General features: G+C 49.7%; 3 non-coding genes and 3 pseudogenes across 3 annotated transcripts; all 6 read left to right on the forward strand.

The window, feature by feature from the left end:
* Positions 1–218: 218 nt before the first annotated feature.
* On the forward strand, positions 219–396 carry LOC142264219 (U2 spliceosomal RNA; annotated as a pseudogene).
* A 1,083-nt stretch (positions 397–1,479) lies between these two features.
* Positions 1,480–1,621, forward strand: LOC142264252 (U2 spliceosomal RNA; annotated as a pseudogene).
* Positions 1,622–2,360: 739 nt separating this feature from the next.
* On the forward strand, positions 2,361–2,556 carry LOC142264271 (U2 spliceosomal RNA). The gene has a single exon (XR_012730816.1). It is a non-coding gene; the product is annotated as a U2 spliceosomal RNA (small nuclear RNA).
* Positions 2,557–14,467: 11,911 nt separating this feature from the next.
* LOC142264212 (U2 spliceosomal RNA) lies at positions 14,468–14,672 on the forward strand (annotated as a pseudogene).
* A 1,083-nt stretch (positions 14,673–15,755) lies between these two features.
* LOC142264204 (U2 spliceosomal RNA) lies at positions 15,756–15,946 on the forward strand. Its single transcript, XR_012730776.1, has one exon. It is a non-coding gene; the product is annotated as a U2 spliceosomal RNA (small nuclear RNA).
* A 1,289-nt stretch (positions 15,947–17,235) lies between these two features.
* LOC142264205 (U2 spliceosomal RNA) lies at positions 17,236–17,419 on the forward strand. The gene has a single exon (XR_012730777.1). It is a non-coding gene; the product is annotated as a U2 spliceosomal RNA (small nuclear RNA).
* Positions 17,420–19,932: the final 2,513 nt, after the last annotated feature.

Consider the following 19,932-nt stretch of genomic DNA (forward strand, 5'->3'; position numbering starts at 1 on the left):
CTGAGGGTGAATGGAAATTTCTGAAATGGAAACACTGGGTGTAATGGTTTATACTTTTCTGCTTTTGGTTACTGATTTACGGCTATGGGTGTGTTATACACATTTTTATCACTCTTTTGAAATAAAATTGCCATGAGGATGAGTTTACGTCGCATCCGGTTAAGTTGTGAAACCTCTCTGAGGTGACACTTCTGATTCTGGATGATTACGCAACCTGAATGGTTTTAAAAAAAAAAAAAAAAATCTGTTCTTATCAGTTTAATATCTGATACGTCCCCTATCTGGGGACCATATATTAAATGGATTTTTAGAACAGGGAGATGGAAAAAGAGCTTGCTCTGTCCACTCCACGCATTGACCTGGTATTGCAGTACCTCCAGGAACGGTGCACCCCTTCTTAACCCAGTTTCCAAAAGCAGAACTCGATTCACCTGATTCATATTAGCCCGATTAGCGAATTGAAATGAATTTTTATCTTTCACACTTTTTACTTGCTTTATTCATCCAAATGGCAAACTCCTCACCACTCAACTTCACCAACTCTGCTATGTCCCGTGCAGTATCTTGTTGTCAGTCTAATCTAGATCATGTGCAATTGAATGGAATAGATCCCTTTTGGACAAAGTGGAGTCAGCTGCTGCAGTGACCACTGGTGTGTTGCAACCTGCTGCAAAGCCTTATACCACAATATAAGGAACGTCAAATACTAAGAATGGGCGACCTATGAAAGAATTAGTACTTTCATTAAGTATACTAAACCGGCTAATTGGGAATAGACAAACTGTAAAAAGCCCTCTGAGAAAGCCCCTCTCTAACCTTTGTTAGTAAGCTTTTCTGTAGCCTGCCTGTTGATGTATTTTCCGTTTGAACAGTGCACAACATGAAGAGACGGAACACTGGCGGCTTGTCACAATGCCCCCCGATGACATCACAATAGCGCTGCTGCCTAGAAAGCCAGCTGCGCAGTAGAAATTGCTCTTTGGGTAGGAGGGTGGGCTAGTGGAAGGAGGGGTCAAGCCGTTTTTTTCCCGGGTGGTAGGGGGATCACAGGACAAGGGATGCGGGGGGTGAGAAGGGTTCAGAGGGCAGGGTTTGGGGGCTGGGAAGTGAAGGGAAAAGATTAGGGTTTGGGGATGATGAAAGGGCTTTCTACAGGTAAGGATGGCAAAGGGTGGCAGTGACGGAAAGTCAGGCGACCTGTCCTGTCCGTCTTTTTGTATCAAGAATTGGAAAGACTGCAAGGGGCAGGGGAGGTGCTTGTGCCCAAAAGGAGGAGTTATTCAGATTCATTGCAGTGGGCGGCGGCTGCAAAACGCACCATTCTTCGTGTTTTTGCTGTGCAAAGCAGCCTTTTCAAGGGTTGGCTTGGGTGACAAAATGTCTTCTGTAGGCGTGGGTTTGTCTCCCTCTCACTCTCTCTCCCTAAGATGTGTCCGGCTGAGGCCAGGGTGCCACTCGAGGCCCAAACCAATTCTGGTTATCGCTTCTCGGCCTTTTGGCTAAGATCAAGTGTAGTATCTTTCGAAAAGGTGGTTTAAGGCTCCGGCCACCTTAGTACAATGATGCAATGCACACTGGAAGGTTGCGCTTGTTAGTACTTTGGTAGGATAGTATATCCATCTAGAGGAAACCATGGCCCTACCAGGATCGAGGCTATTAGACTGAGTAAGTGTGGGGGTTATGGTGCAATGTGCCCCAGGAATGGACACCCTGGAGGGAGTCTGAACTTGCTAGGTTGGGACCCTGGTAAGCCTCAGACTCTGTCGCACGCCGTGCCTTGCCTATTCATACTTTCCAAGCATATTGCCCTATCCCGGCCTTCTGGCTAAGAAGGGAAATTTTTATAATCCCGGTCGGAGGTCCGGTCAGCTTTGGGCTGAGAAACCAACACCCGGTTGGAGGTCCGGGTCAGCTTTGGCTGAGAAACCAACACCCGGTTGGAGGTCCGGTTAGCCTTGGGCTGAGAAACCAACACCCGGTTGGAGGTCCGGTCAGCCTTGGGCTGAGAAACCAACACCCGGTTGGAGGTCCGGTCAGCCTTGGGCTGAGAAACCAACACCCGGTTGGAGGTCCGGTCAGCCTTGGGCTGAGAAACCAACACCGGTTGACGGTCCGGGCAGTCTCGGCTGCGAAACCAACGACTAGTAGCTCCCTACTCCACTTGGGTAAGATGCCTCGGTGGACGCTGGGAGCAACAACAAGGCTCAACCAGGCTTCGGCTTGGGGGAGCACCGAAGATCCCTGACCCTCGCTGTGGCCTTCTGGCTCGGAGGGACGGGGTTGATTTTTGGGGATCCTCTTCTCACGGAGGGGTCCACACGAATCCTAGCCTTTGCACTGTTTTTGGTGTGACTTCGGTCATGCATTTTTGCGGTGCTTTGGAAAGCTTCATTAAATCAAAAATCTGTTCTTATCAGTTTAATATCTGATACGTCCCCTATCTGGGGACCATATATTAAATGGATTTTTAGAACAGGGAGATGGAAAAAGAGCTTGCTCTGTCCACTCCACGCATTGACCTGGTATTGCAGTACCTCCAGGAACGGTGCACCCCTTCTTAACCCAGTTTCCAAAAGCAGAACTCGATTCACCTGATTCATATTAGCCCGATTAGCGAATTGAAATGAATTTTTATCTTTCACACTTTTTACTTGCTTTATTCATCCAAATGGCAAACTCCTCACCACTCAACTTCACCAACGCTGCTATGTCCCGTGCAGTATCTTGTTGTCAGTCTAATCTAGATCATGTGCAATTGAATGGAATAGATCCCTTTTGGACAAAGTGGAGTCAGCTGCTGCAGTGACCACTGGTGTGTTGCAACCTGCTGCAAAGCCTTATACCACAATATAAGGAACGTCAAATACTAAGAATGGGCGACCTATGAAAGAATTAGTACTTTCATTAAGTATACTAAACCGGCTAATTGGGAATAGACAAACTGTAAAAAGCCCTCTGAGAAAGCCCCTCTCTAACCTTTGTTAGTAAGCTTTTCTGTAGCCTGCCTGTTGATGTATTTTCCGTTTGAACAGTGCACAACATGAAGAGACGGAACACTGGCGGCTTGTCACAATGCCCCCCGATGACATCACAATAGCGCTGCTGCCTAGAAAGCCAGCTGCGCAGTAGAAATTGCTCTTTGGGTAGGAGGGTGGGCTAGTGGAAGGAGGGGTCAAGCCGTTTTTTTCCCGGGTGGTAGGGGGATCACAGGACAAGGGATGCGGGGGGTGAGAAGGGTTCAGAGGGCAGGGTTTGGGGGCTGGGAAGTGAAGGGAAAAGATTAGGGTTTGGGGATGATGAAAGGGCTTTCTACAGGTAAGGATGGCAAAGGGTGGCAGTGACGGAAAGTCAGGCGACCTGTCCTGTCCGTCTTTTTGTATCATGAATTGGAAAGACTGCAAGGGGCAGGGGAGGTGCTTGTGCCCAAAAGGAGGAGTTATTCAGATTCATTGCAGTGGGCGGCGGCTGCAAAACGCACCATTCTTCGTGTTTTTGCTGTGCAAAGCAGCCTTTTCAAGGGTTGGCTTGGGTGACAAAATGTCTTCTGTAGGCGTGGGTTTGTCTCCCTCTCACTCTCTCTCCCTAAGATGTGTCCGGCTGAGGCCAGGGTGCCACTCGAGGCCCAAACCAATTCTGGTTATCGCTTCTCGGCCTTTTGGCTAAGATCAAGTGTCTTGCCAGAAGGTTCCCAATTGCTACCCTTGGCCTTGTAGCTTAAATGGCTACATGCTGCTATGGGGGGTAGTGAGCAGGAAACGAGAAGGCGACGCCTTTTGGCTAGGATCGTGTGTCTTAGCAGGAGGTCCTCAATTGCTACCCTTGGCCTTGTAGCTTAAATGGCTACATGCTGCTATTGGGGGTAGTGAGCGAGGCTGTTAACCCTTGGTGATCCAGGAGGTGTTTTGAAGATGGGCGCCACCGTCCGTTTTGCTGGGACCGGGGATACCCGGGTCCGTTTTGGTTTCCGTATTGATGTCGCAGAGGAAAAGTTGCAGCATTTCCATCTGGAATACTTGGTGAACAAAGTTCTATATGACATCCTGGATGTGAAGAAGAATGAGATCGTTTGTCTTCAGGAGTTCAGACGAAGTGGACGGTATGTGCTTGTCCTTTCCCATATTGGCGCTTGCCAGAATCTTTATCGGTCCTTGTTAATGAATACTACTAACTCTTTGCTGAGTGGACTTGACTTTACCCTGCTTTATTCTAAGGGCGATGTTCCTTTAGTGGTGTTTATGCACAACCCTTTTGTTAATGTGGCAGAAATCACAGACTTCCTGATGAAGCATTGCAGCTATGTTCAGTACTCCCACAAAATTACCAACAAGGAGGGACTCTGGACAGGCAAGCATAAATATTTTGTGCGTTTTGGGGTGGACCCTCAGGGCCCTGGGGGTTTCCGCCACCCTCCCTCTACTTTTCATATTGGGAAAGATTCTGGTTACCTGTTCTATCCAGATGCCCCTTATTTTTGCCGGAAATGTAATGTTTTTGGTCACACTCAGGATAAGTGTCCTTATGAAGCAACCTGTAGGAAATGTAACCAGGTGGGGCACATGGCTAGGGATTGCAGCAACCCCATTGTTTGCAATGCTTGTGGAGAAGTCGGGCATGCCTATCGGGACTGCAGGAACCGCACTAAGACCAGGCTATACGCTCAGGTGGTCGCAGCGGCCCCTGTAGCTCCTGTTAAGGCTGCACCAGCTGCTAGTCACCCTGTTGCTGTTTCTGCTAATGACCCTGTTCTTCTCCCTGTTACTACTGCTCAGGATTTGGATAAAGCTCCTGCAGTCTCTCCATGTCCACCTGATCAAGGAATGGAGGTCTCCGAGCTGGAAGCTAAACTTCCTTGTCACTCTGCTGCATGTGGCGAGGGGGAAATCGAGGAGGATTTGAGCAAGTCCCCTGCGCTGTCATGGGGTACAACAAAGTCTCTGGTGAGCAAAGATGTTAGTCCAGCTGGGCAGGGGGATTTTTCTGCTTCAGCTGCAGTCAGGTCATCGGAGGAGGGGGAGTTTATGGCTGCTAAGAAATTAAAGCTTGCAGACAAGGGGTGGAGCACTGTCAGTACTGCAAGTGCAAGCCCTTTGAGTGATCGGGTCTACCCTGACATTAGCTTTTCCCCTGGAGTTGATGATTTTTTTGGGGAGGTTGCAGACACTCACTGCTTTGTGTCTCCCTGCCAGCCTCCAGAAGGAGAAGGTTGAGGCGAAGATGGCCAGCTTACGGTTACCTGGTTAAACTAGTAAGAACATGGCTCCCAAAACTACATGTAATGTCCTATCCTTGAATGTGAGACAAATTAAATCCAGAGGAAGAAGAGCTACTATCCTCAAATATGTTTCTAAAATAGGTGCAGATATCTTTTGTTTGCAGGAGTGCGGACTGTTTGATGCTCCTACGGATCAAGATTGGCCTCATGGACAACACATTTGGTCTGGTTCGTCTGTAAATAAAAATGATGGTGTGGGGATTCTGTTGGGTAACAAGGACTTTTCTTTTGATAGTTATACAGTAGTGGAGGTGGGGAGATGTATCATTGCAATTATTAACTATAGAGGGTGGCGGGTTAGGATTGTTAATGTATATTGTCCTACGAGAAAAGAAGATCGTTTAGCTCTGTTAGAGAAAGTTGGTTTATTTTTGCCAGGAAAAATGCCTACTATTTTTGTTGGGGATTTTAATTGTACGACGGAAGGTAATATGGATGTAACCGGGAAAAAGCTGTTACATATCATTTCTGATTTTTCTTTCTCAGATGCCGCTGTTGTAAAGCTGGGCAATCCACCACCACCTACGTACAAGGCGGACAGAGGAGGTATAGAATCACGGATTGACCGTATGTTTTTTTCTAAAAATATTGAGTGTGTAAGGTTTGAACAGTGTGCGGTTCCTTTTTCGGACCACGAATGTTTGAAGGGTGTGTTCAGAGGGGATGGTGGACCTGTAAAGAGGGGTGCTGTATGGAAGTTAAATGTGAGATTGCTAGAGGATGCAAAAGTGATGAAAGAGTTTAAAGAAGAGTACCTGTCACGGCCGGGCGGTCGGGCAGACCCAGGAGGTGGATCCACTGGACCGAACTCTCTGAGATGGTGGTAGGGAGTCCGGCAGCTGAAGCACTGATGGGCAGTAGAACAGTCCGTGCAAGTGAAGGCAGCGGAGGAGTCCCAGGGACCACGGAGTCACAGAAGGTGGTCTTGGTGACGTAGCTCAGGTTCGGAGGCCGAGGTGATATCAGGCGGGGTCCGGAACCTCTGGAGCAAGATGACGGGTCACCGCAGGGATCCGGGATGGTACGGACTGTCAGATGGCAGACGGACAGCGTGCGGGGATCAGGACACGGCAGACTGGATGGCGAGGCAGGTACGGCTCTACAAAGACAGATAGGTGAGTACAGGCACATAAACACCAAGAGACCTGACTCCTAGCTCAGGGAACACGAAGATCAGGCCCCGCCCCCTTGGAATATGACCCCCTATATACCCTGTACCTGTGCAACCTCATTTCCTGTTAATGGACGCTGGCCCTTTAAGAAAGGGTCAGTGACCGCGCGCGCGCCCTAATGCGCATGCGCGCCGCCCGGGTGCCAGAAGCCAGGGAAGGAGGCTGCGAGGAGGACGCAGGGGAGCCGGCCAGGTCCAGGGAAGCTGTCGGGCGCCGGGATCGGGGGCCCGGAGCCCTGGGACGGACGGAATCCGGTGACTGGGGAGCGGAGAGCGTGGCAGGTGAGCCGGGGAACGGGGGTGAGGACCCGGGGAGCGTGACAGTACCCCCCCCCCCCACGCCCCCCTCCCCGCAACCGGGACATGAAGGCACGGATAAGAGGAGTGCCCACGTTCTCCCTGGGCTCCCAAGACCTATCCTCAGGACCATACCCTTCCCAGTCCACCAGGAAGAACTGTCGACCTCGTACGGTCTTCATGGCCACGATATCCCTTACCGCATAGATGTCATCATCGGCAATAGGAGGAGGGGCCGGACTGGCAGCAGCGGAGAAGGGACCAAGGACAACCGGCTTGAGCAGAGAGACGTGGAAGGAGTTGGGTATCCTCATCGTGGCCGGGAGCTGTAGCTTGTAGGATACCTCATTGATCTTGCTGAGGACCTTAAACGGCCCGATGTAGCGAGGACCCAGCTTGTAGGAAGGTATCTTCAATCGGATGTACTGGGAAGCAAGCCAGACCAGGTCACCAGGAGAGAAACACGGAGGATCCAGACGTCTCTTGTCAGCGTGTTTCTTCATCCGCTGGGAAGCGCGCCCAAGGGACGCTTTGACAGAGTCCCAAATGGTAGCAAAGTCACGAACTGCAGTATCAGCAGCCGGGACATCCGATGAAGGGGATATAGGCAATGGGACGGCGGGCTGGAGTCCGTAAACAACATGGAAGGGAGATTCGGAGGATGACTCACTGACGTGGTGGTTATGGGAGAATTCAGCCCAAGGCAGAAGCGAGGACCAGTCGTCGTGATGGGCGTTGACATAGTGACGTAGGTATGAGGTCACGATTTGATTGACCCTCTCCACTTGGCCGTTAGACTGAGGATGGTAAGAAGAAGAAAAGTCCAGAGTCACTCCCAGATGTTTGCATAGAGCCCTCCAGAAGCGGGAGGTGAACTGAGTTCCTCTGTCGGACACTATGTGGGATGGAAAGCCATGCAAGCGAAAGATGTGCTGTATATAGGCTTCCGCGAGTTCCTGAGCAGAGGGCAGTCCGGCCATAGGAACGAAGTGGGCCATTTTGGAGAATCGATCAACCACGACCCATATGACTGTGTGCCCGGAGGATAATGGCAAGTCCGTAATAAAGTCCATTGCTATGTGTTGCCACGGGACTGAGGGTATCGGTAAAGGCAGAAGACGGCCATGGGGCAAGTGTTTGGGCGTCTTGTTCCTGGCACAGGAGGAGCAGGCAGAGACAAAAGCAGCGACGTCCGTGCGAAGGGATGGCCACCAGTAATGGCGTACAATCGCACCCCATGTTCTCCTCTGACCAGCATGCCCGGCTGTTTTTGAGGCATGACCCCAGTGTAACACTTTTTGCCTGTCGGTATCGGAGACATAGGTCTTCCCGGGCGGTATCTGGGCTAGGGTAACAGGGGCCACCGGAATGATGTTGCTAGGACAGATGATGGGTTGGGTAGTCTCTTCCTCCTGCTCCATGGGCATGAAAGACCTGGACAAGGCATCAGCGCGTACATTCTTGTCCGCGGGTCGGAAGTGAAGCTGAAAGTCGAACCTGGCAAAGAATAAGGACCACCTGGCTTGCCGTGGGTTCAGTCGCTGAGCGGACCGCAGGTATTCTAGGTTCTTGTGGTCCGTGTAGATGATCACGGGATACACTGCACCTTCCAGGAGGTAGCGCCATTCCTCCAGTGCCAGTTTGACTGCCAAGAGCTCTCGGTCCCCGATGGTATAGTTGCGTTCAGGCGCTGAGAAGCCCTTGGAGAAGAATCCGCAAGTCACCATCTTCCCGGAGGAGGACTTCTGCATGAGCACTGCTCCGGCTCCTGAGGAGGAGGCATCCACCTCCAAGGTGAACTGGCGGTTCAACTCCGGACGGTGAAGTACAGGCGAGGAAGCAAAAGCCCGCTTCAAAGAGCCAAACGCGGCGTCGGCCGCAGGCGACCAGTCCTTTGGATTTGCCTCTTTCTTAGTCAAAGCGGAAAGTGGAGCAGTCAGAGCAGAGAAGTGAGGGACGAATTGGCGGTAGTAGTTGGCGAATCCCAGGAAGCGTTGGATTGCCTTCAGTCCAGAAGGGGGAGGCCAGTTGAGAATGGCGGAGACCTTCTTGGGATCCATCTGCAGTCCAGTCTCAGAGATGATGTACCCCAGAAAGGGGAGAGAAGACTGCTCAAAGACACACTTCTCATACTTTGCGTACAGACGGTTCTCTCTTAGTCGTCGTAGAACCAGCTGTACGTGCTCTCTGTGGGTTGGGAGGTCCGGAGAGAAGACAAGGATGTCATCTAGATATACTACCACACAGGTGTAGAGGAGGTCTCGGAACACGTCGTTCACCAGTTCTTGGAAGACGGCAGGGGCGTTACACAGGCCGAAGGGCATCACGCAGTACTCATAATGTCCATCGCGCGTATTAAACGCGGTCTTCCATTCGTCACCAGAGCGGATGCGCACCAGATTGTAAGCACCCCGAAGATCCAGCTTGGTGAACAGACGAGCTCCTCTAAGCCGGTCAAACAATTCGGGGATGAGCGGCAGAGGGTACTTGTTCTTAACAGTGATCTGATTCAGACCCCGGTAGTCGATGCAGGGACGTAAATCGCCCTCTTTTTTCTTGACAAAGAAGAAACCTGCTCCAGCAGGAGAGGAGGATCTCCGAATGAATCCCCTAGCCAGGCTCTCTGAGATGTAAGTCGACATAGCCCTTGTTTCGGCTGGAGATAAAGGATATATCCGTCCTCGTGGTGGCGTTGTTCCAGGGAGCAGGTCGATGGCACAATCGTAGGGGCGATGTGGCGGCAGTACCTCGGATTCTTTTTTATCAAAGACATCAGCAAAGGACCAATAAGCCGAGGGCAGCCCCGGTAGGTTCTCAGGAACCGGAGGTCGTCGGATGGGTTGTGTGGATTTTAGGCATCTCTCATGACACGAAGCACCCCAGCGGGTGATTTCGCCAGTGCCCCAGCTGACTGATGGTTCGTGAGTCCGTAACCATGGAAGGCCCAGCAGGATCTGATGGGACATGTGCGGAAGGACGTAGAAGGCGATGTTCTCGGTGTGAAGAGCACCGATGCGCAGTTCAACCGGCCTGGTGGTCCAGGAGATGGTGTCAGAAAGGGGTCTCCCATCCACAGAGGCAATCACCAGGGGCTTGTTGAGTGGGATAACAGGCACCTGGTATTTGTCCACGGTGGCTTGCTGGATGAAATTGCCTGCTGCCCCGGAATCAAGATAGGCCTCAGCCGTGAACCGCGTCTCTCCCGTTGTCACTTGCACGGTCCATGTGACCGGATCAGAGAGAGTCCCAGCACCTAGGGTGGCCTCTCCTACCAACCCTAGGCTTTGGAGTTTCCCGGCCTTTCCGGACAGGAACGGAGGAGGTGTGTGCCCTCACCGCAGTAAAAGCAGAGACCCTGGGCAAGCCGCTCTGCTCTACGTTGTGCAGACTGACGCACTCGGTCAATCTGCATGGGCTCGTGGACGGGACTCCCAGCTGTTGATGACTGAGGTACGGAGGGCTTCTGAGGAGGAGATGAATGCCGTAACGGGCGTCTCTCACGAGATAGCTCTTTGGAGCGCTCCTGAAAACGTATGTCCACACGAGTTGCTAGGGCAATCAGGGCATCTAGGGTGGAGGGCACGTCCCGACCCGCCAACTCATCCTTGATGCGACTCGAGAGTCCCTCCCAGAAGGCGGCTGTTAGGGCCTCATTATTCCACCCGAGTTCTGAAGCCAAAGTGCGAAAACGGATGGCGTATTGGCCCACCGTCAGTGTTCCTTGACGTAGGCGGAGGAGTGATGAAGCAGAGGCAGAAGCGCGTCCCGGCTCGTCAAAGGTGCTGCGGAATGCCTGCAGGAACTGTTGAAGATCCTTGGTCATGGGGTCCTCCTTCTCCCACAAGGGGTTCATCCACGCCAGCGCCTCGCCCTCTAGGTGGGACATTATAAAGGCGACCTTGGCTTGGTCGGAGGCGAACAGATGTGGCAGCTGCGTGAAATGAAGGGAACAGTGATTTATGAAGCCCCTGCAGGTCTTGGGATCTCCAGCATAACGAGGAGGTGACGCCAATCGGAGTCGGGAAGCATCTGACGAGGTTGCCACTGGTGCGGGGGCCATGGCTTGCCTGGCGGGGGACCTGGGTGCCGCAGGCGTCATTGATGCTTGTAATGTGTACAGGCGGGTGTCCACGGAGGTCATGAATTGCAGCATGCGGGTCTGGACTTCACGCTGGCGTTGGAGTTCCTCTTGCAGAGCCATGAGTGCTGCAGCGGGATCCATGGCCTGATCTTACTGTCACGGCCGGGCGGTCGGGCAGACCCAGGAGGTGGATCCACTGGACCGAACTCTCTGAGATGGTGGTAGGGAGTCCGGCAGCTGAAGCACTGATGGGCAGTAGAACAGTCCGTGCAAGTGAAGGCAGCGGAGGAGTCCCAGGGACCACGGAGTCACAGAAGGTGGTCTTGGTGACGTAGCTCAGGTTCGGAGGCCGAGGTGATATCAGGCGGGGTCCGGAACCTCTGGAGCAAGATGACGGGTCACCGCAGGGATCCGGGATGGTACGGACTGTCAGATGGCAGACGGACAGCGTGCGGGGATCAGGACACGGCAGACTGGATGGCGAGGCAGGTACGGCTCTACAAAGACAGATAGGTGAGTACAGGCACATAAACACCAAGAGACCTGACTCCTAGCTCAGGGAACACGAAGATCAGGCCCCGCCCCCTTGGAATATGACCCCCTATATACCCTGTACCTGTGCAACCTCATTTCCTGTTAATGGACGCTGGCCCTTTAAGAAAGGGTCAGTGACCGCGCGCGCGCCCTAATGCGCATGCGCGCCGCCCGGGTGCCAGAAGCCAGGGAAGGAGGCTGCGAGGAGGACGCAGGGGAGCCGGCCAGGTCCAGGGAAGCTGTCGGGCGCCGGGATCGGGGGCCCGGAGCCCTGGGACGGACGGAATCCGGTGACTGGGGAGCGGAGAGCGTGGCAGGTGAGCCGGGGAACGGGGGTGAGGACCCGGGGAGCGTGACAGTACCGAAGATGGGGGTACTACAAAAACAGGTTTGCAAGTGTGTTAGAGTGGTGGGATTGGGTTAAAGGGGAGATTAAAACTTTTTTCAGGAAATGGGGCTACAAAAAAGCTACCATGTATCGTAATAAATTTAAAGATGTGAATACTCGGATTGATTGGTTACAAAAGTGTAGTAGGTCTGGGATTGATGTAAGTGATTCGTTGGTGGAGGCAAAAAATGAGTTGAAATGTCTGATTGAGAAAAAGGGTAAGGAAATTATCTATAGGACGAAAGTTGAACATTTGGATAAGAATGAGAAATGTACCAGATATTTCTTTAAAAAAATGAATGGGAAGAAAGTAGATATGGATGTGATTGTGGATGAGAATGATGTTCCTGTGACTGGTGAAAGTATGATTGACGAGGTGAATGCCTTTTACAGCAGACTGTATGGAGACAAGTGGATTGATTCTGGTCTAATGACTGAAGTGTTGGCTAGCATGGAGTGTAGACTAGGCAAAGATGAGTGTGAGGATCTGTGTGATGAGGTGGTTCTGGATGAAGTGAGAAAGGTTGTGTTTAGTGCACAAAAGAATAAAACTCCTGGAAAGGATGGCTTGCCAATTGAACTATATGTGAAAGCATGGGAGTGTATGGGCACGGATCTGACGGAGATATGTAAGTATATGTGGGAAACTGGTATGCTGTGTGACTCTATGAAAGAAGGGGTAGTGGTACTTATCCATAAGAAGGGGGAAAAGAGTAAATTGGGGAATTGGAGGCCTATTACGCTTCTGAATTCTGATTATAAGGTTTTCAGTAAACTATTAGCTAATCGTATGCGTGAAGTGCTTGGGAAGGTTGTAAAGGATGATCAAGTGTGTGCTGTGCCTGGAAGGAGCATCAGTGATAACTTGTTGTTGTTGAGGGATGTTATTGGTGACTGTAAGACTAGAAAGCAGAAGTGCATGTTGTTGGCTCTTGATTTTGAGAAAGCGTTTGATAGGGTGTCGCATGTTTTTATGTTTGAGGTCTTGAATAGTATGGGTTTTCCTAAGAAGTTCTTGGATGGTGTGAGATGTCTGTATGGTGGTGTGACAAGTGAATTCTTAGTGAATGGATGTTTGAGTGGGAAAGTACAGATCAAGTCAGGTGTCCGTCAGGGGTGTCCAATGTCCCCTGTTTTATTTGTCAGTGTGATTGAGCCTTTGTTATGTATGATCAGGCGTGAGAAACTGATAAGAGGGATGTTAATACCTGGTAGTGGCGGTAAGAATGTGAAGGTGCTTGGCTATATGGATGATGTAGTGATAGTGAGTGAGAGTATTGCGTCTATGACTAGAGTAAAGCTGTTGTTGGATTTCTTCTGTGGCGCGTCTGCTTTTAAAGTCAACTGGAATAAATGTTGTTTTAAGTGTTTTGGTGATAGTAGTGTTAAGATGGACGGAGTGACAAGTGTGGATGGTCCAATCAAAGTGCTGGGTGTGTTGTTTAATGATGATCTGAGAGGTACGGAGAGTTGGGAAGAATGTGGATTGCGGATTGAGAGGAAACTGAATTTGTGGAGAATGCGTGATCTGACATTGAATGGTAAAGTTTTGATTATTAAGGCCGTGGTGCTGCCGATTCTCCTTTATATCTCTGGGGTCTTCCCGTCCCCATATAAAAAGATAAAAAGAGTAGAGAAACTGATTTTTACCTTTTTTTGGGGGAGCAAAATGGAAAAATTAAAAAGAGAGCATTTATACAAGGCCTGTCATTATGGGGGTTTAAACTTTCCAAATATTGAAATCTTTCTTAGTCTTCATTATATTAAGACGGTAGTAATCCTAATGGGAAAGAACAATAAAGGGGCCTACATGGTGAGGTATATGGCGGGCTGGATGCTGTATGGCTTGTGTTGGGTGAAAAGGGATGCGCGTGTGCCTGTGTCGTTCAAGTGTCCAGTCTGGTACGACATGATTGAGAGGTTTATTAGAAAAAATGATTTGCTGGCTGTACCTATGAGTGAGTTCAGAGCAGCGAAGAGAGTGATGAAAAGGATGAGAGCGAATGAGGTAGAATGTAATATTAATGATTTGAGAGGGAATGATGTGTCAGATGCATGGAAGAAACTGAGTACACCGGGTATGTCTAATAAGCAGAGGGATGTTGTGTGGTTGGCATTGCATGATATATTACCTGTGAGAGATGTGCAGAAGAGAAGGGACCTGATTAGAACGGATGTGTGTCCACGGGAGGGATGTGGTGCCCGTGAGACCGTGAGACATGTCATGTGGGACTGTGATTACGCCTATAGTGTGTGGAAATGTGTAGGAGGCCTGTGTAAGGGGCTGGCTGGTGTGAACCATATTAATTGGAGGGTGGCTATGTTTGGCATTGGTGCGTGTGGGAGTGTTAAAGAAAGGATTTTGTGGCTTATCATGGCTTGTGTGATGGAAAGCTTATGGGATGTCAGAAATTTGGGACTTTTTAAAAGGAAGGTGGTTCCTATTAACGACTGTGTAAGATTAATTCTTTCCAGACTTTATGTTATTTACCAATGGGATAAGAGTAGAGGTGGTGGTGGATTGGACGCTGAAGGCATATGGAAGGTTTTAAAGTGGCATTATTTGGTGAAGTATCAATAAGAGGTAAATTCTCTGTTTTTCAGTATTTTCTGTTTTTTTGTGATACTTTCTTTGGATATGTACTGCAATATTTTTTGGAAAATTAAAAAAAGAATATAACCATTGTGATGAGTTTGGATAAACAGCAAAGTTGTAAACTTGATATTGTTGTTTTTAACTAACCTGAATGGTTTTAAAAAAAAAAAAAAAAAAAAATCTGTTCTTATCAGTTTAATATCTGATACGTCCCCTATCTGGGGACCATATATTAAATGGATTTTTAGAACAGGGAGATGGAAAAAGAGCTTGCTCTGTCCACTCCACGCATTGACCTGGTATTGCAGTACCTCCAGGAACGGTGCACCCCTTCTTAACCCAGTTTCCAAAAGCAGAACTCGATTCACCTGATTCATATTAGCCCGATTAGCGAATTGAAATGAATTTTTATCTTTCACACTTTTTACTTGCTTTATTCATCCAAATGGCAAACTCCTCACCACTCAACTTCACCAACTCTGCTATGTCCCGTGCAGTATCTTGTTGTCAGTCTAATCTAGATCATGTGCAATTGAATGGAATAGATCCCTTTTGGACAAAGTGGAGTCAGCTGCTGCAGTGACCACTGGTGTGTTGCAACCTGCTGCAAAGCCTTATACCACAATATAAGGAACGTCAAATACTAAGAATGGGCGACCTATGAAAGAATTAGTACTTTCATTAAGTATACTAAACCGGCTAATTGGGAATAGACAAACTGTAAAAAGCCCTCTGAGAAAGCCCCTCTCTAACCTTTGTTAGTAAGCTTTTCTGTAGCCTGCCTGTTGATGTATTTTCCGTTTGAACAGTGCACAACATGAAGAGACGGAACACTGGCGGCTTGTCACAATGCCCCCCGATGACATCACAATAGCGCTGCTGCCTAGAAAGCCAGCTGCGCAGTAGAAATTGCTCTTTGGGTAGGAGGGTGGGCTAATGGAAGGAGGGGTCAAGCCGTTTTTTTCCCGGGTGGTAGGGGGATCACAGGACAAGGGATGCGGGGGGTGAGAAGGGTTCAGAGGGCAGGGTTTGGGGGCTGGGAAGTGAAGGGAAAAGATTAGGGTTTGGGGATGATGAAAGGGCTTTCTACAGGTAAGGATGGCAAAGGGTGGCAGTGACGGAAAGTCAGGCGACCTGTCCTGTCCGTCTTTTTGTATCATGAATTGGAAAGACTGCAAGGGGCAGGGGAGGTGCTTGTGCCCAAAAGGAGGAGTTATTCAGATTCATTGCAGTGGGCGGCGGCTGCAAAACGCACCATTCTTCGTGTTTTTGCTGTGCAAAGCAGCCTTTTCAAGGGTTGGCTTGGGTGACAAAATGTCTTCTGTAGGCGTGGGTTTGTCTCCCTCTCACTCTCTCTCCCTAAGATGTGTCCGGCTGAGGCCAGGGTGCCACTCGAGGCCCAAACCAATTCTGGTTATCGCTTCTCGGCCTTTTGGCTAAGATCAAGTGTAGTATCTGTTCTTATCAGTTTAATATCTGATACGTCCCCTATCTGGGGACCATATATTAAATGGATTTTTAGAACAGGGAGATGGAAAAAGAGCTTGCTCTGTCCATTCCACGCATTGACCTGGTATTGCAGTACCTCCAGGAACGGTGCACCCCTTCTTAACCCAGTTTCCAAAAGCAGAACTCGATTCACCTGATTCATATTAGCCCGATTAGCGAATTGAAATGAATTTTTATCTTTCACACTTTTTACTTGCTTTATTCATCCAAATGGCAAACTCCTCACCACTCAACTTCACCAACTCTGCTATGTCCCGTGCAGTATCTTGTTGTCAGTCTAATCTAGATCATGTGCAATTGAATGGAATAGATCCCTTTTGGACAAAGTGGAGTCAGCTGCTGCAGTGACCACTGGTGTGTTGCAACCTGCTGCAAAGCCTTATACCACAATATAAGGAACGTCAAATACTAAGAATGGGCGACCTATGAAAGAATTAGTACTTTCATTAAGTATACTAAACCGGCTAATTGGGAATAGACAAACTGTAAAAAGCCCTCTGAGAAAGCCCCTCTCTAACCTTTGTTAGTAAGCTTTTCTGTAGCCTGCCTGTTGATGTATTTTCCGTTTGAACAGTGCACAACATGAAGAGACGGAACACTGGCGGCTTGTCACAATGCCCCCCGATGACATCACAATAGCGCTGCTGCCTAGAAAGCCAGCTGCGCAGTAGAAATTGCTCTTTGGGTAGGAGGGTGGGCTAGTGGAAGGAGGGGTCAAGCCGTTTTTTTCCCGGGTGGTAGGGGGATCACAGGACAAGGGATGCGGGGGGTGAGAAGGGTTCAGAGGGCAGGGTTTGGGGGCTGGGAAGTGAAGGGAAAAGATTAGGGTTTGGGGATGATGAAAGGGCTTTCTACAGGTAAGGATGGCAAAGGGTGGCAGTGACGGAAAGTCAGGCGACCTGTCCTGTCCGTCTTTTTGTATCATGAATTGGAAAGACTGCAAGGGGCAGGGGAGGTGCTTGTGCCCAAAAGGAGGAGTTATTCAGATTCATTGCAGTGGGCGGCGGCTGCAAAACGCACCATTCTTCGTGTTTTTGCTGTGCAAAGCAGCCTTTTCAAGGGTTGGCTTGGGTGACAAAATGTCTTCTGTAGGCGTGGGTTTGTCTCCCTCTCACACTCTCTCCCTAAAATGTGTCCGGCTGAGGCCAGGGTGCCACTCGAGGCCCAAACCAATTCTGGTTATCGCTTCTCGGCCTTTTGGCTAAGATCAAGTGTAGGCCCTTCATTGGGTTTGCCTTGGTCTTGGCTGGGAGGGGCCCGGGCTTGCACAACCGCCGGCCTTGGGGATTGTTGCGCCTTTTGGTGCTTACGTCCTCCTTGTGGCTGGTGGTTCCTGGGCTCGGGAGGCGATCACCTGCGGCACTGCGCTTTTGTGTGGTGGCCGATGACCGTTTCTGAAAATTGCGGATGATATCTCATCTGTTCTTATCAGTTTAATATCTGATACGTCCCCTATCTGGGGACCATATATTAAATGGATTTTTAGAACAGGGAGATGGAAAAAGAGCTTGCTCTGTCCACTCCACGCATTGACCTGGTATTGCAGTACCTCCAGGAACGGTGCACCCCTTCTTAACCCAGTTTCCAAAAGCAGAACTCGATTCACCTGATTCATATTAGCCCGATTAGCGAATTGAAATGAATTTTTATCTTTCACACTTTTTACTTGCTTTATTCATCCAAATGGCAAACTCCTCACCACTCAACTTCACCAACTCTGCTATGTCCCGTGCAGTATCTTGTTGTCAGTCTAATCTAGATCATGTGCAATTGAATGGAATAGATCCCTTTTGGACAAAGTGGAGTCAGCTGCTGCAGTGACCACTGGTGTGTTGCAACCTGCTGCAAAGCCTTATACCACAATATAAGGAACGTCAAATACTAAGAATGGGCGACCTATGAAAGAATTAGTACTTTCATTAAGTATACTAAACCGGCTAATTGGGAATAGACAAACTGTAAAAAGCCCTCTGAGAAAGCCCCTCTCTAACCTTTGTTAGTAAGCTTTTCTGTAGCCTGCCTGTTGATGTATTTTCCGTTTGAACAGTGCACAACATGAAGAGACGGAACACTGGCGGCTTGTCACAATGCCCCCCGATGACATCACAATAGCGCTGCTGCCTAGAAAGCCAGCTGCGCAGTAGAAATTGCTCTTTGGGTAGGAGGGTGGGCTAGTGGAAGGAGGGGTCAAGCCGTTTTTTTCCCGGGTGGTAGGGGGATCACAGGACAAGGGATGCGGGGGGTGAGAAGGGTTCAGAGGGCAGGGTTTGGGGGCTGGGAAGTGAAGGGAAAAGATTAGGGTTTGGGGATGATGAAAGGGCTTTCTACAGGTAAGGATGGCAAAGGGTGGCAGTGACGGAAAGTCAGGCGACCTGTCCTGTCCGTCTTTTTGTATCATGAATTGGAAAGACTGCAAGGGGCAGGGGAGGTGCTTGTGCCCAAAAGGAGGAGTTATTCAGATTCATTGCAGTGGGTGGCGGCTGCAAAACGCACCATTCTTCGTGTTTTTGCTGTGCAAAGCAGCCTTTTCAAGGGTTGGCTTGGGTGACAAAATGTCTTCTGTAGGCGTGGGTTTGTCTCCCTCTCACTCTCTCTCCCTAAGATGTGTCCGGCTGAGGCCAGGGTGCCACTCGAGGCCCAAACCAATTCTGGTTATCGCTTCTCGGCCTTTTGGCTAAGATCAAGTGTCTTGCCAGAAGGTTCCCAATTGCTACCCTTGGCCTTGTAGCTTAAATGGCTACATGCTGCTATGGGGGGTAGTGAGCAGGAAACGAGAAGGCGACGCCTTTTGGCTAGGATCGTGTGTCTTAGCAGGAGGTCCTCAATTGCTACCCTTGGCCTTGTAGCTTAAATGGCTACATGCTGCTATTGGGGGTAGTGAGCGAGGCTGTTAACCCTTGGTGATCCAGGAGGTGTTTTGAAGATGGGCGCCACCGTCCGTTTTGCTGGGACCGGGGATACCCGGGTCCGTTTTGGTTTCCGTATTGATGTCGCAGAGGAAAAGTTGCAGCATTTCCATCTGGAATACTTGGTGAACAAAGTTCTATATGACATCCTGGATGTGAAGAAGAATGAGATCGTTTGTCTTCAGGAGTTCAGACGAAGTGGACGGTATGTGCTTGTCCTTTCCCATATTGGCGCTTGCCAGAATCTTTATCGGTCCTTGTTAATGAATACTACTAACTCTTTGCTGAGTGGACTTGACTTTACCCTGCTTTATTCTAAGGGCGATGTTCCTTTAGTGGTGTTTATGCACAACCCTTTTGTTAATGTGGCAGAAATCACAGACTTCCTGATGAAGCATTGCAGCTATGTTCAGTACTCCCACAAAATTACCAACAAGGAGGGACTCTGGACAGGCAAGCATAAATATTTTGTGCGTTTTGGGGTGGACCCTCAGGGCCCTGGGGGTTTCCGCCACCCTCCCTCTACTTTTCATATTGGGAAAGATTCTGGTTACCTGTTCTATCCAGATGCCCCTTATTTTTGCCGGAAATGTAATGTTTTTGGTCACACTCAGGATAAGTGTCCTTATGAAGCAACCTGTAGGAAATGTAACCAGGTGGGGCACATGGCTAGGGATTGCAGCAACCCCATTGTTTGCAATGCTTGTGGAGAAGTCGGGCATGCCTATCGGGACTGCAGGAACCGCACTAAGACCAGGCTATACGCTCAGGTGGTCGCAGCGGCCCCTGTAGCTCCTGTTAAGGCTGCACCAGCTGCTAGTCACCCTGTTGCTGTTTCTGCTAATGACCCTGTTCTTCTCCCTGTTACTACTGCTCAGGATTTGGATAAAGCTCCTGCAGTCTCTCCATGTCCACCTGATCAAGGAATGGAGGTCTCCGAGCTGGAAGCTAAACTTCCTTGTCACTCTGCTGCATGTGGCGAGGGGGAAATCGAGGAGGATTTGAGCAAGTCCCCTGCGCTGTCATGGGGTACAACAAAGTCTCTGGTGAGCAAAGATGTTAGTCCAGCTGGGCAGGGGGATTTTTCTGCTTCAGCTGCAGTCAGGTCATCGGAGGAGGGGGAGTTTATGGCTGCTAAGAAATTAAAGCTTGCAGACAAGGGGTGGAGCACTGTCAGT

This window comes from Anomaloglossus baeobatrachus, unplaced genomic scaffold (genome assembly GCF_048569485.1).
Source record: "Anomaloglossus baeobatrachus isolate aAnoBae1 unplaced genomic scaffold, aAnoBae1.hap1 Scaffold_263, whole genome shotgun sequence".
NCBI lineage: Eukaryota > Metazoa > Chordata > Amphibia > Anura > Aromobatidae > Anomaloglossus > Anomaloglossus baeobatrachus.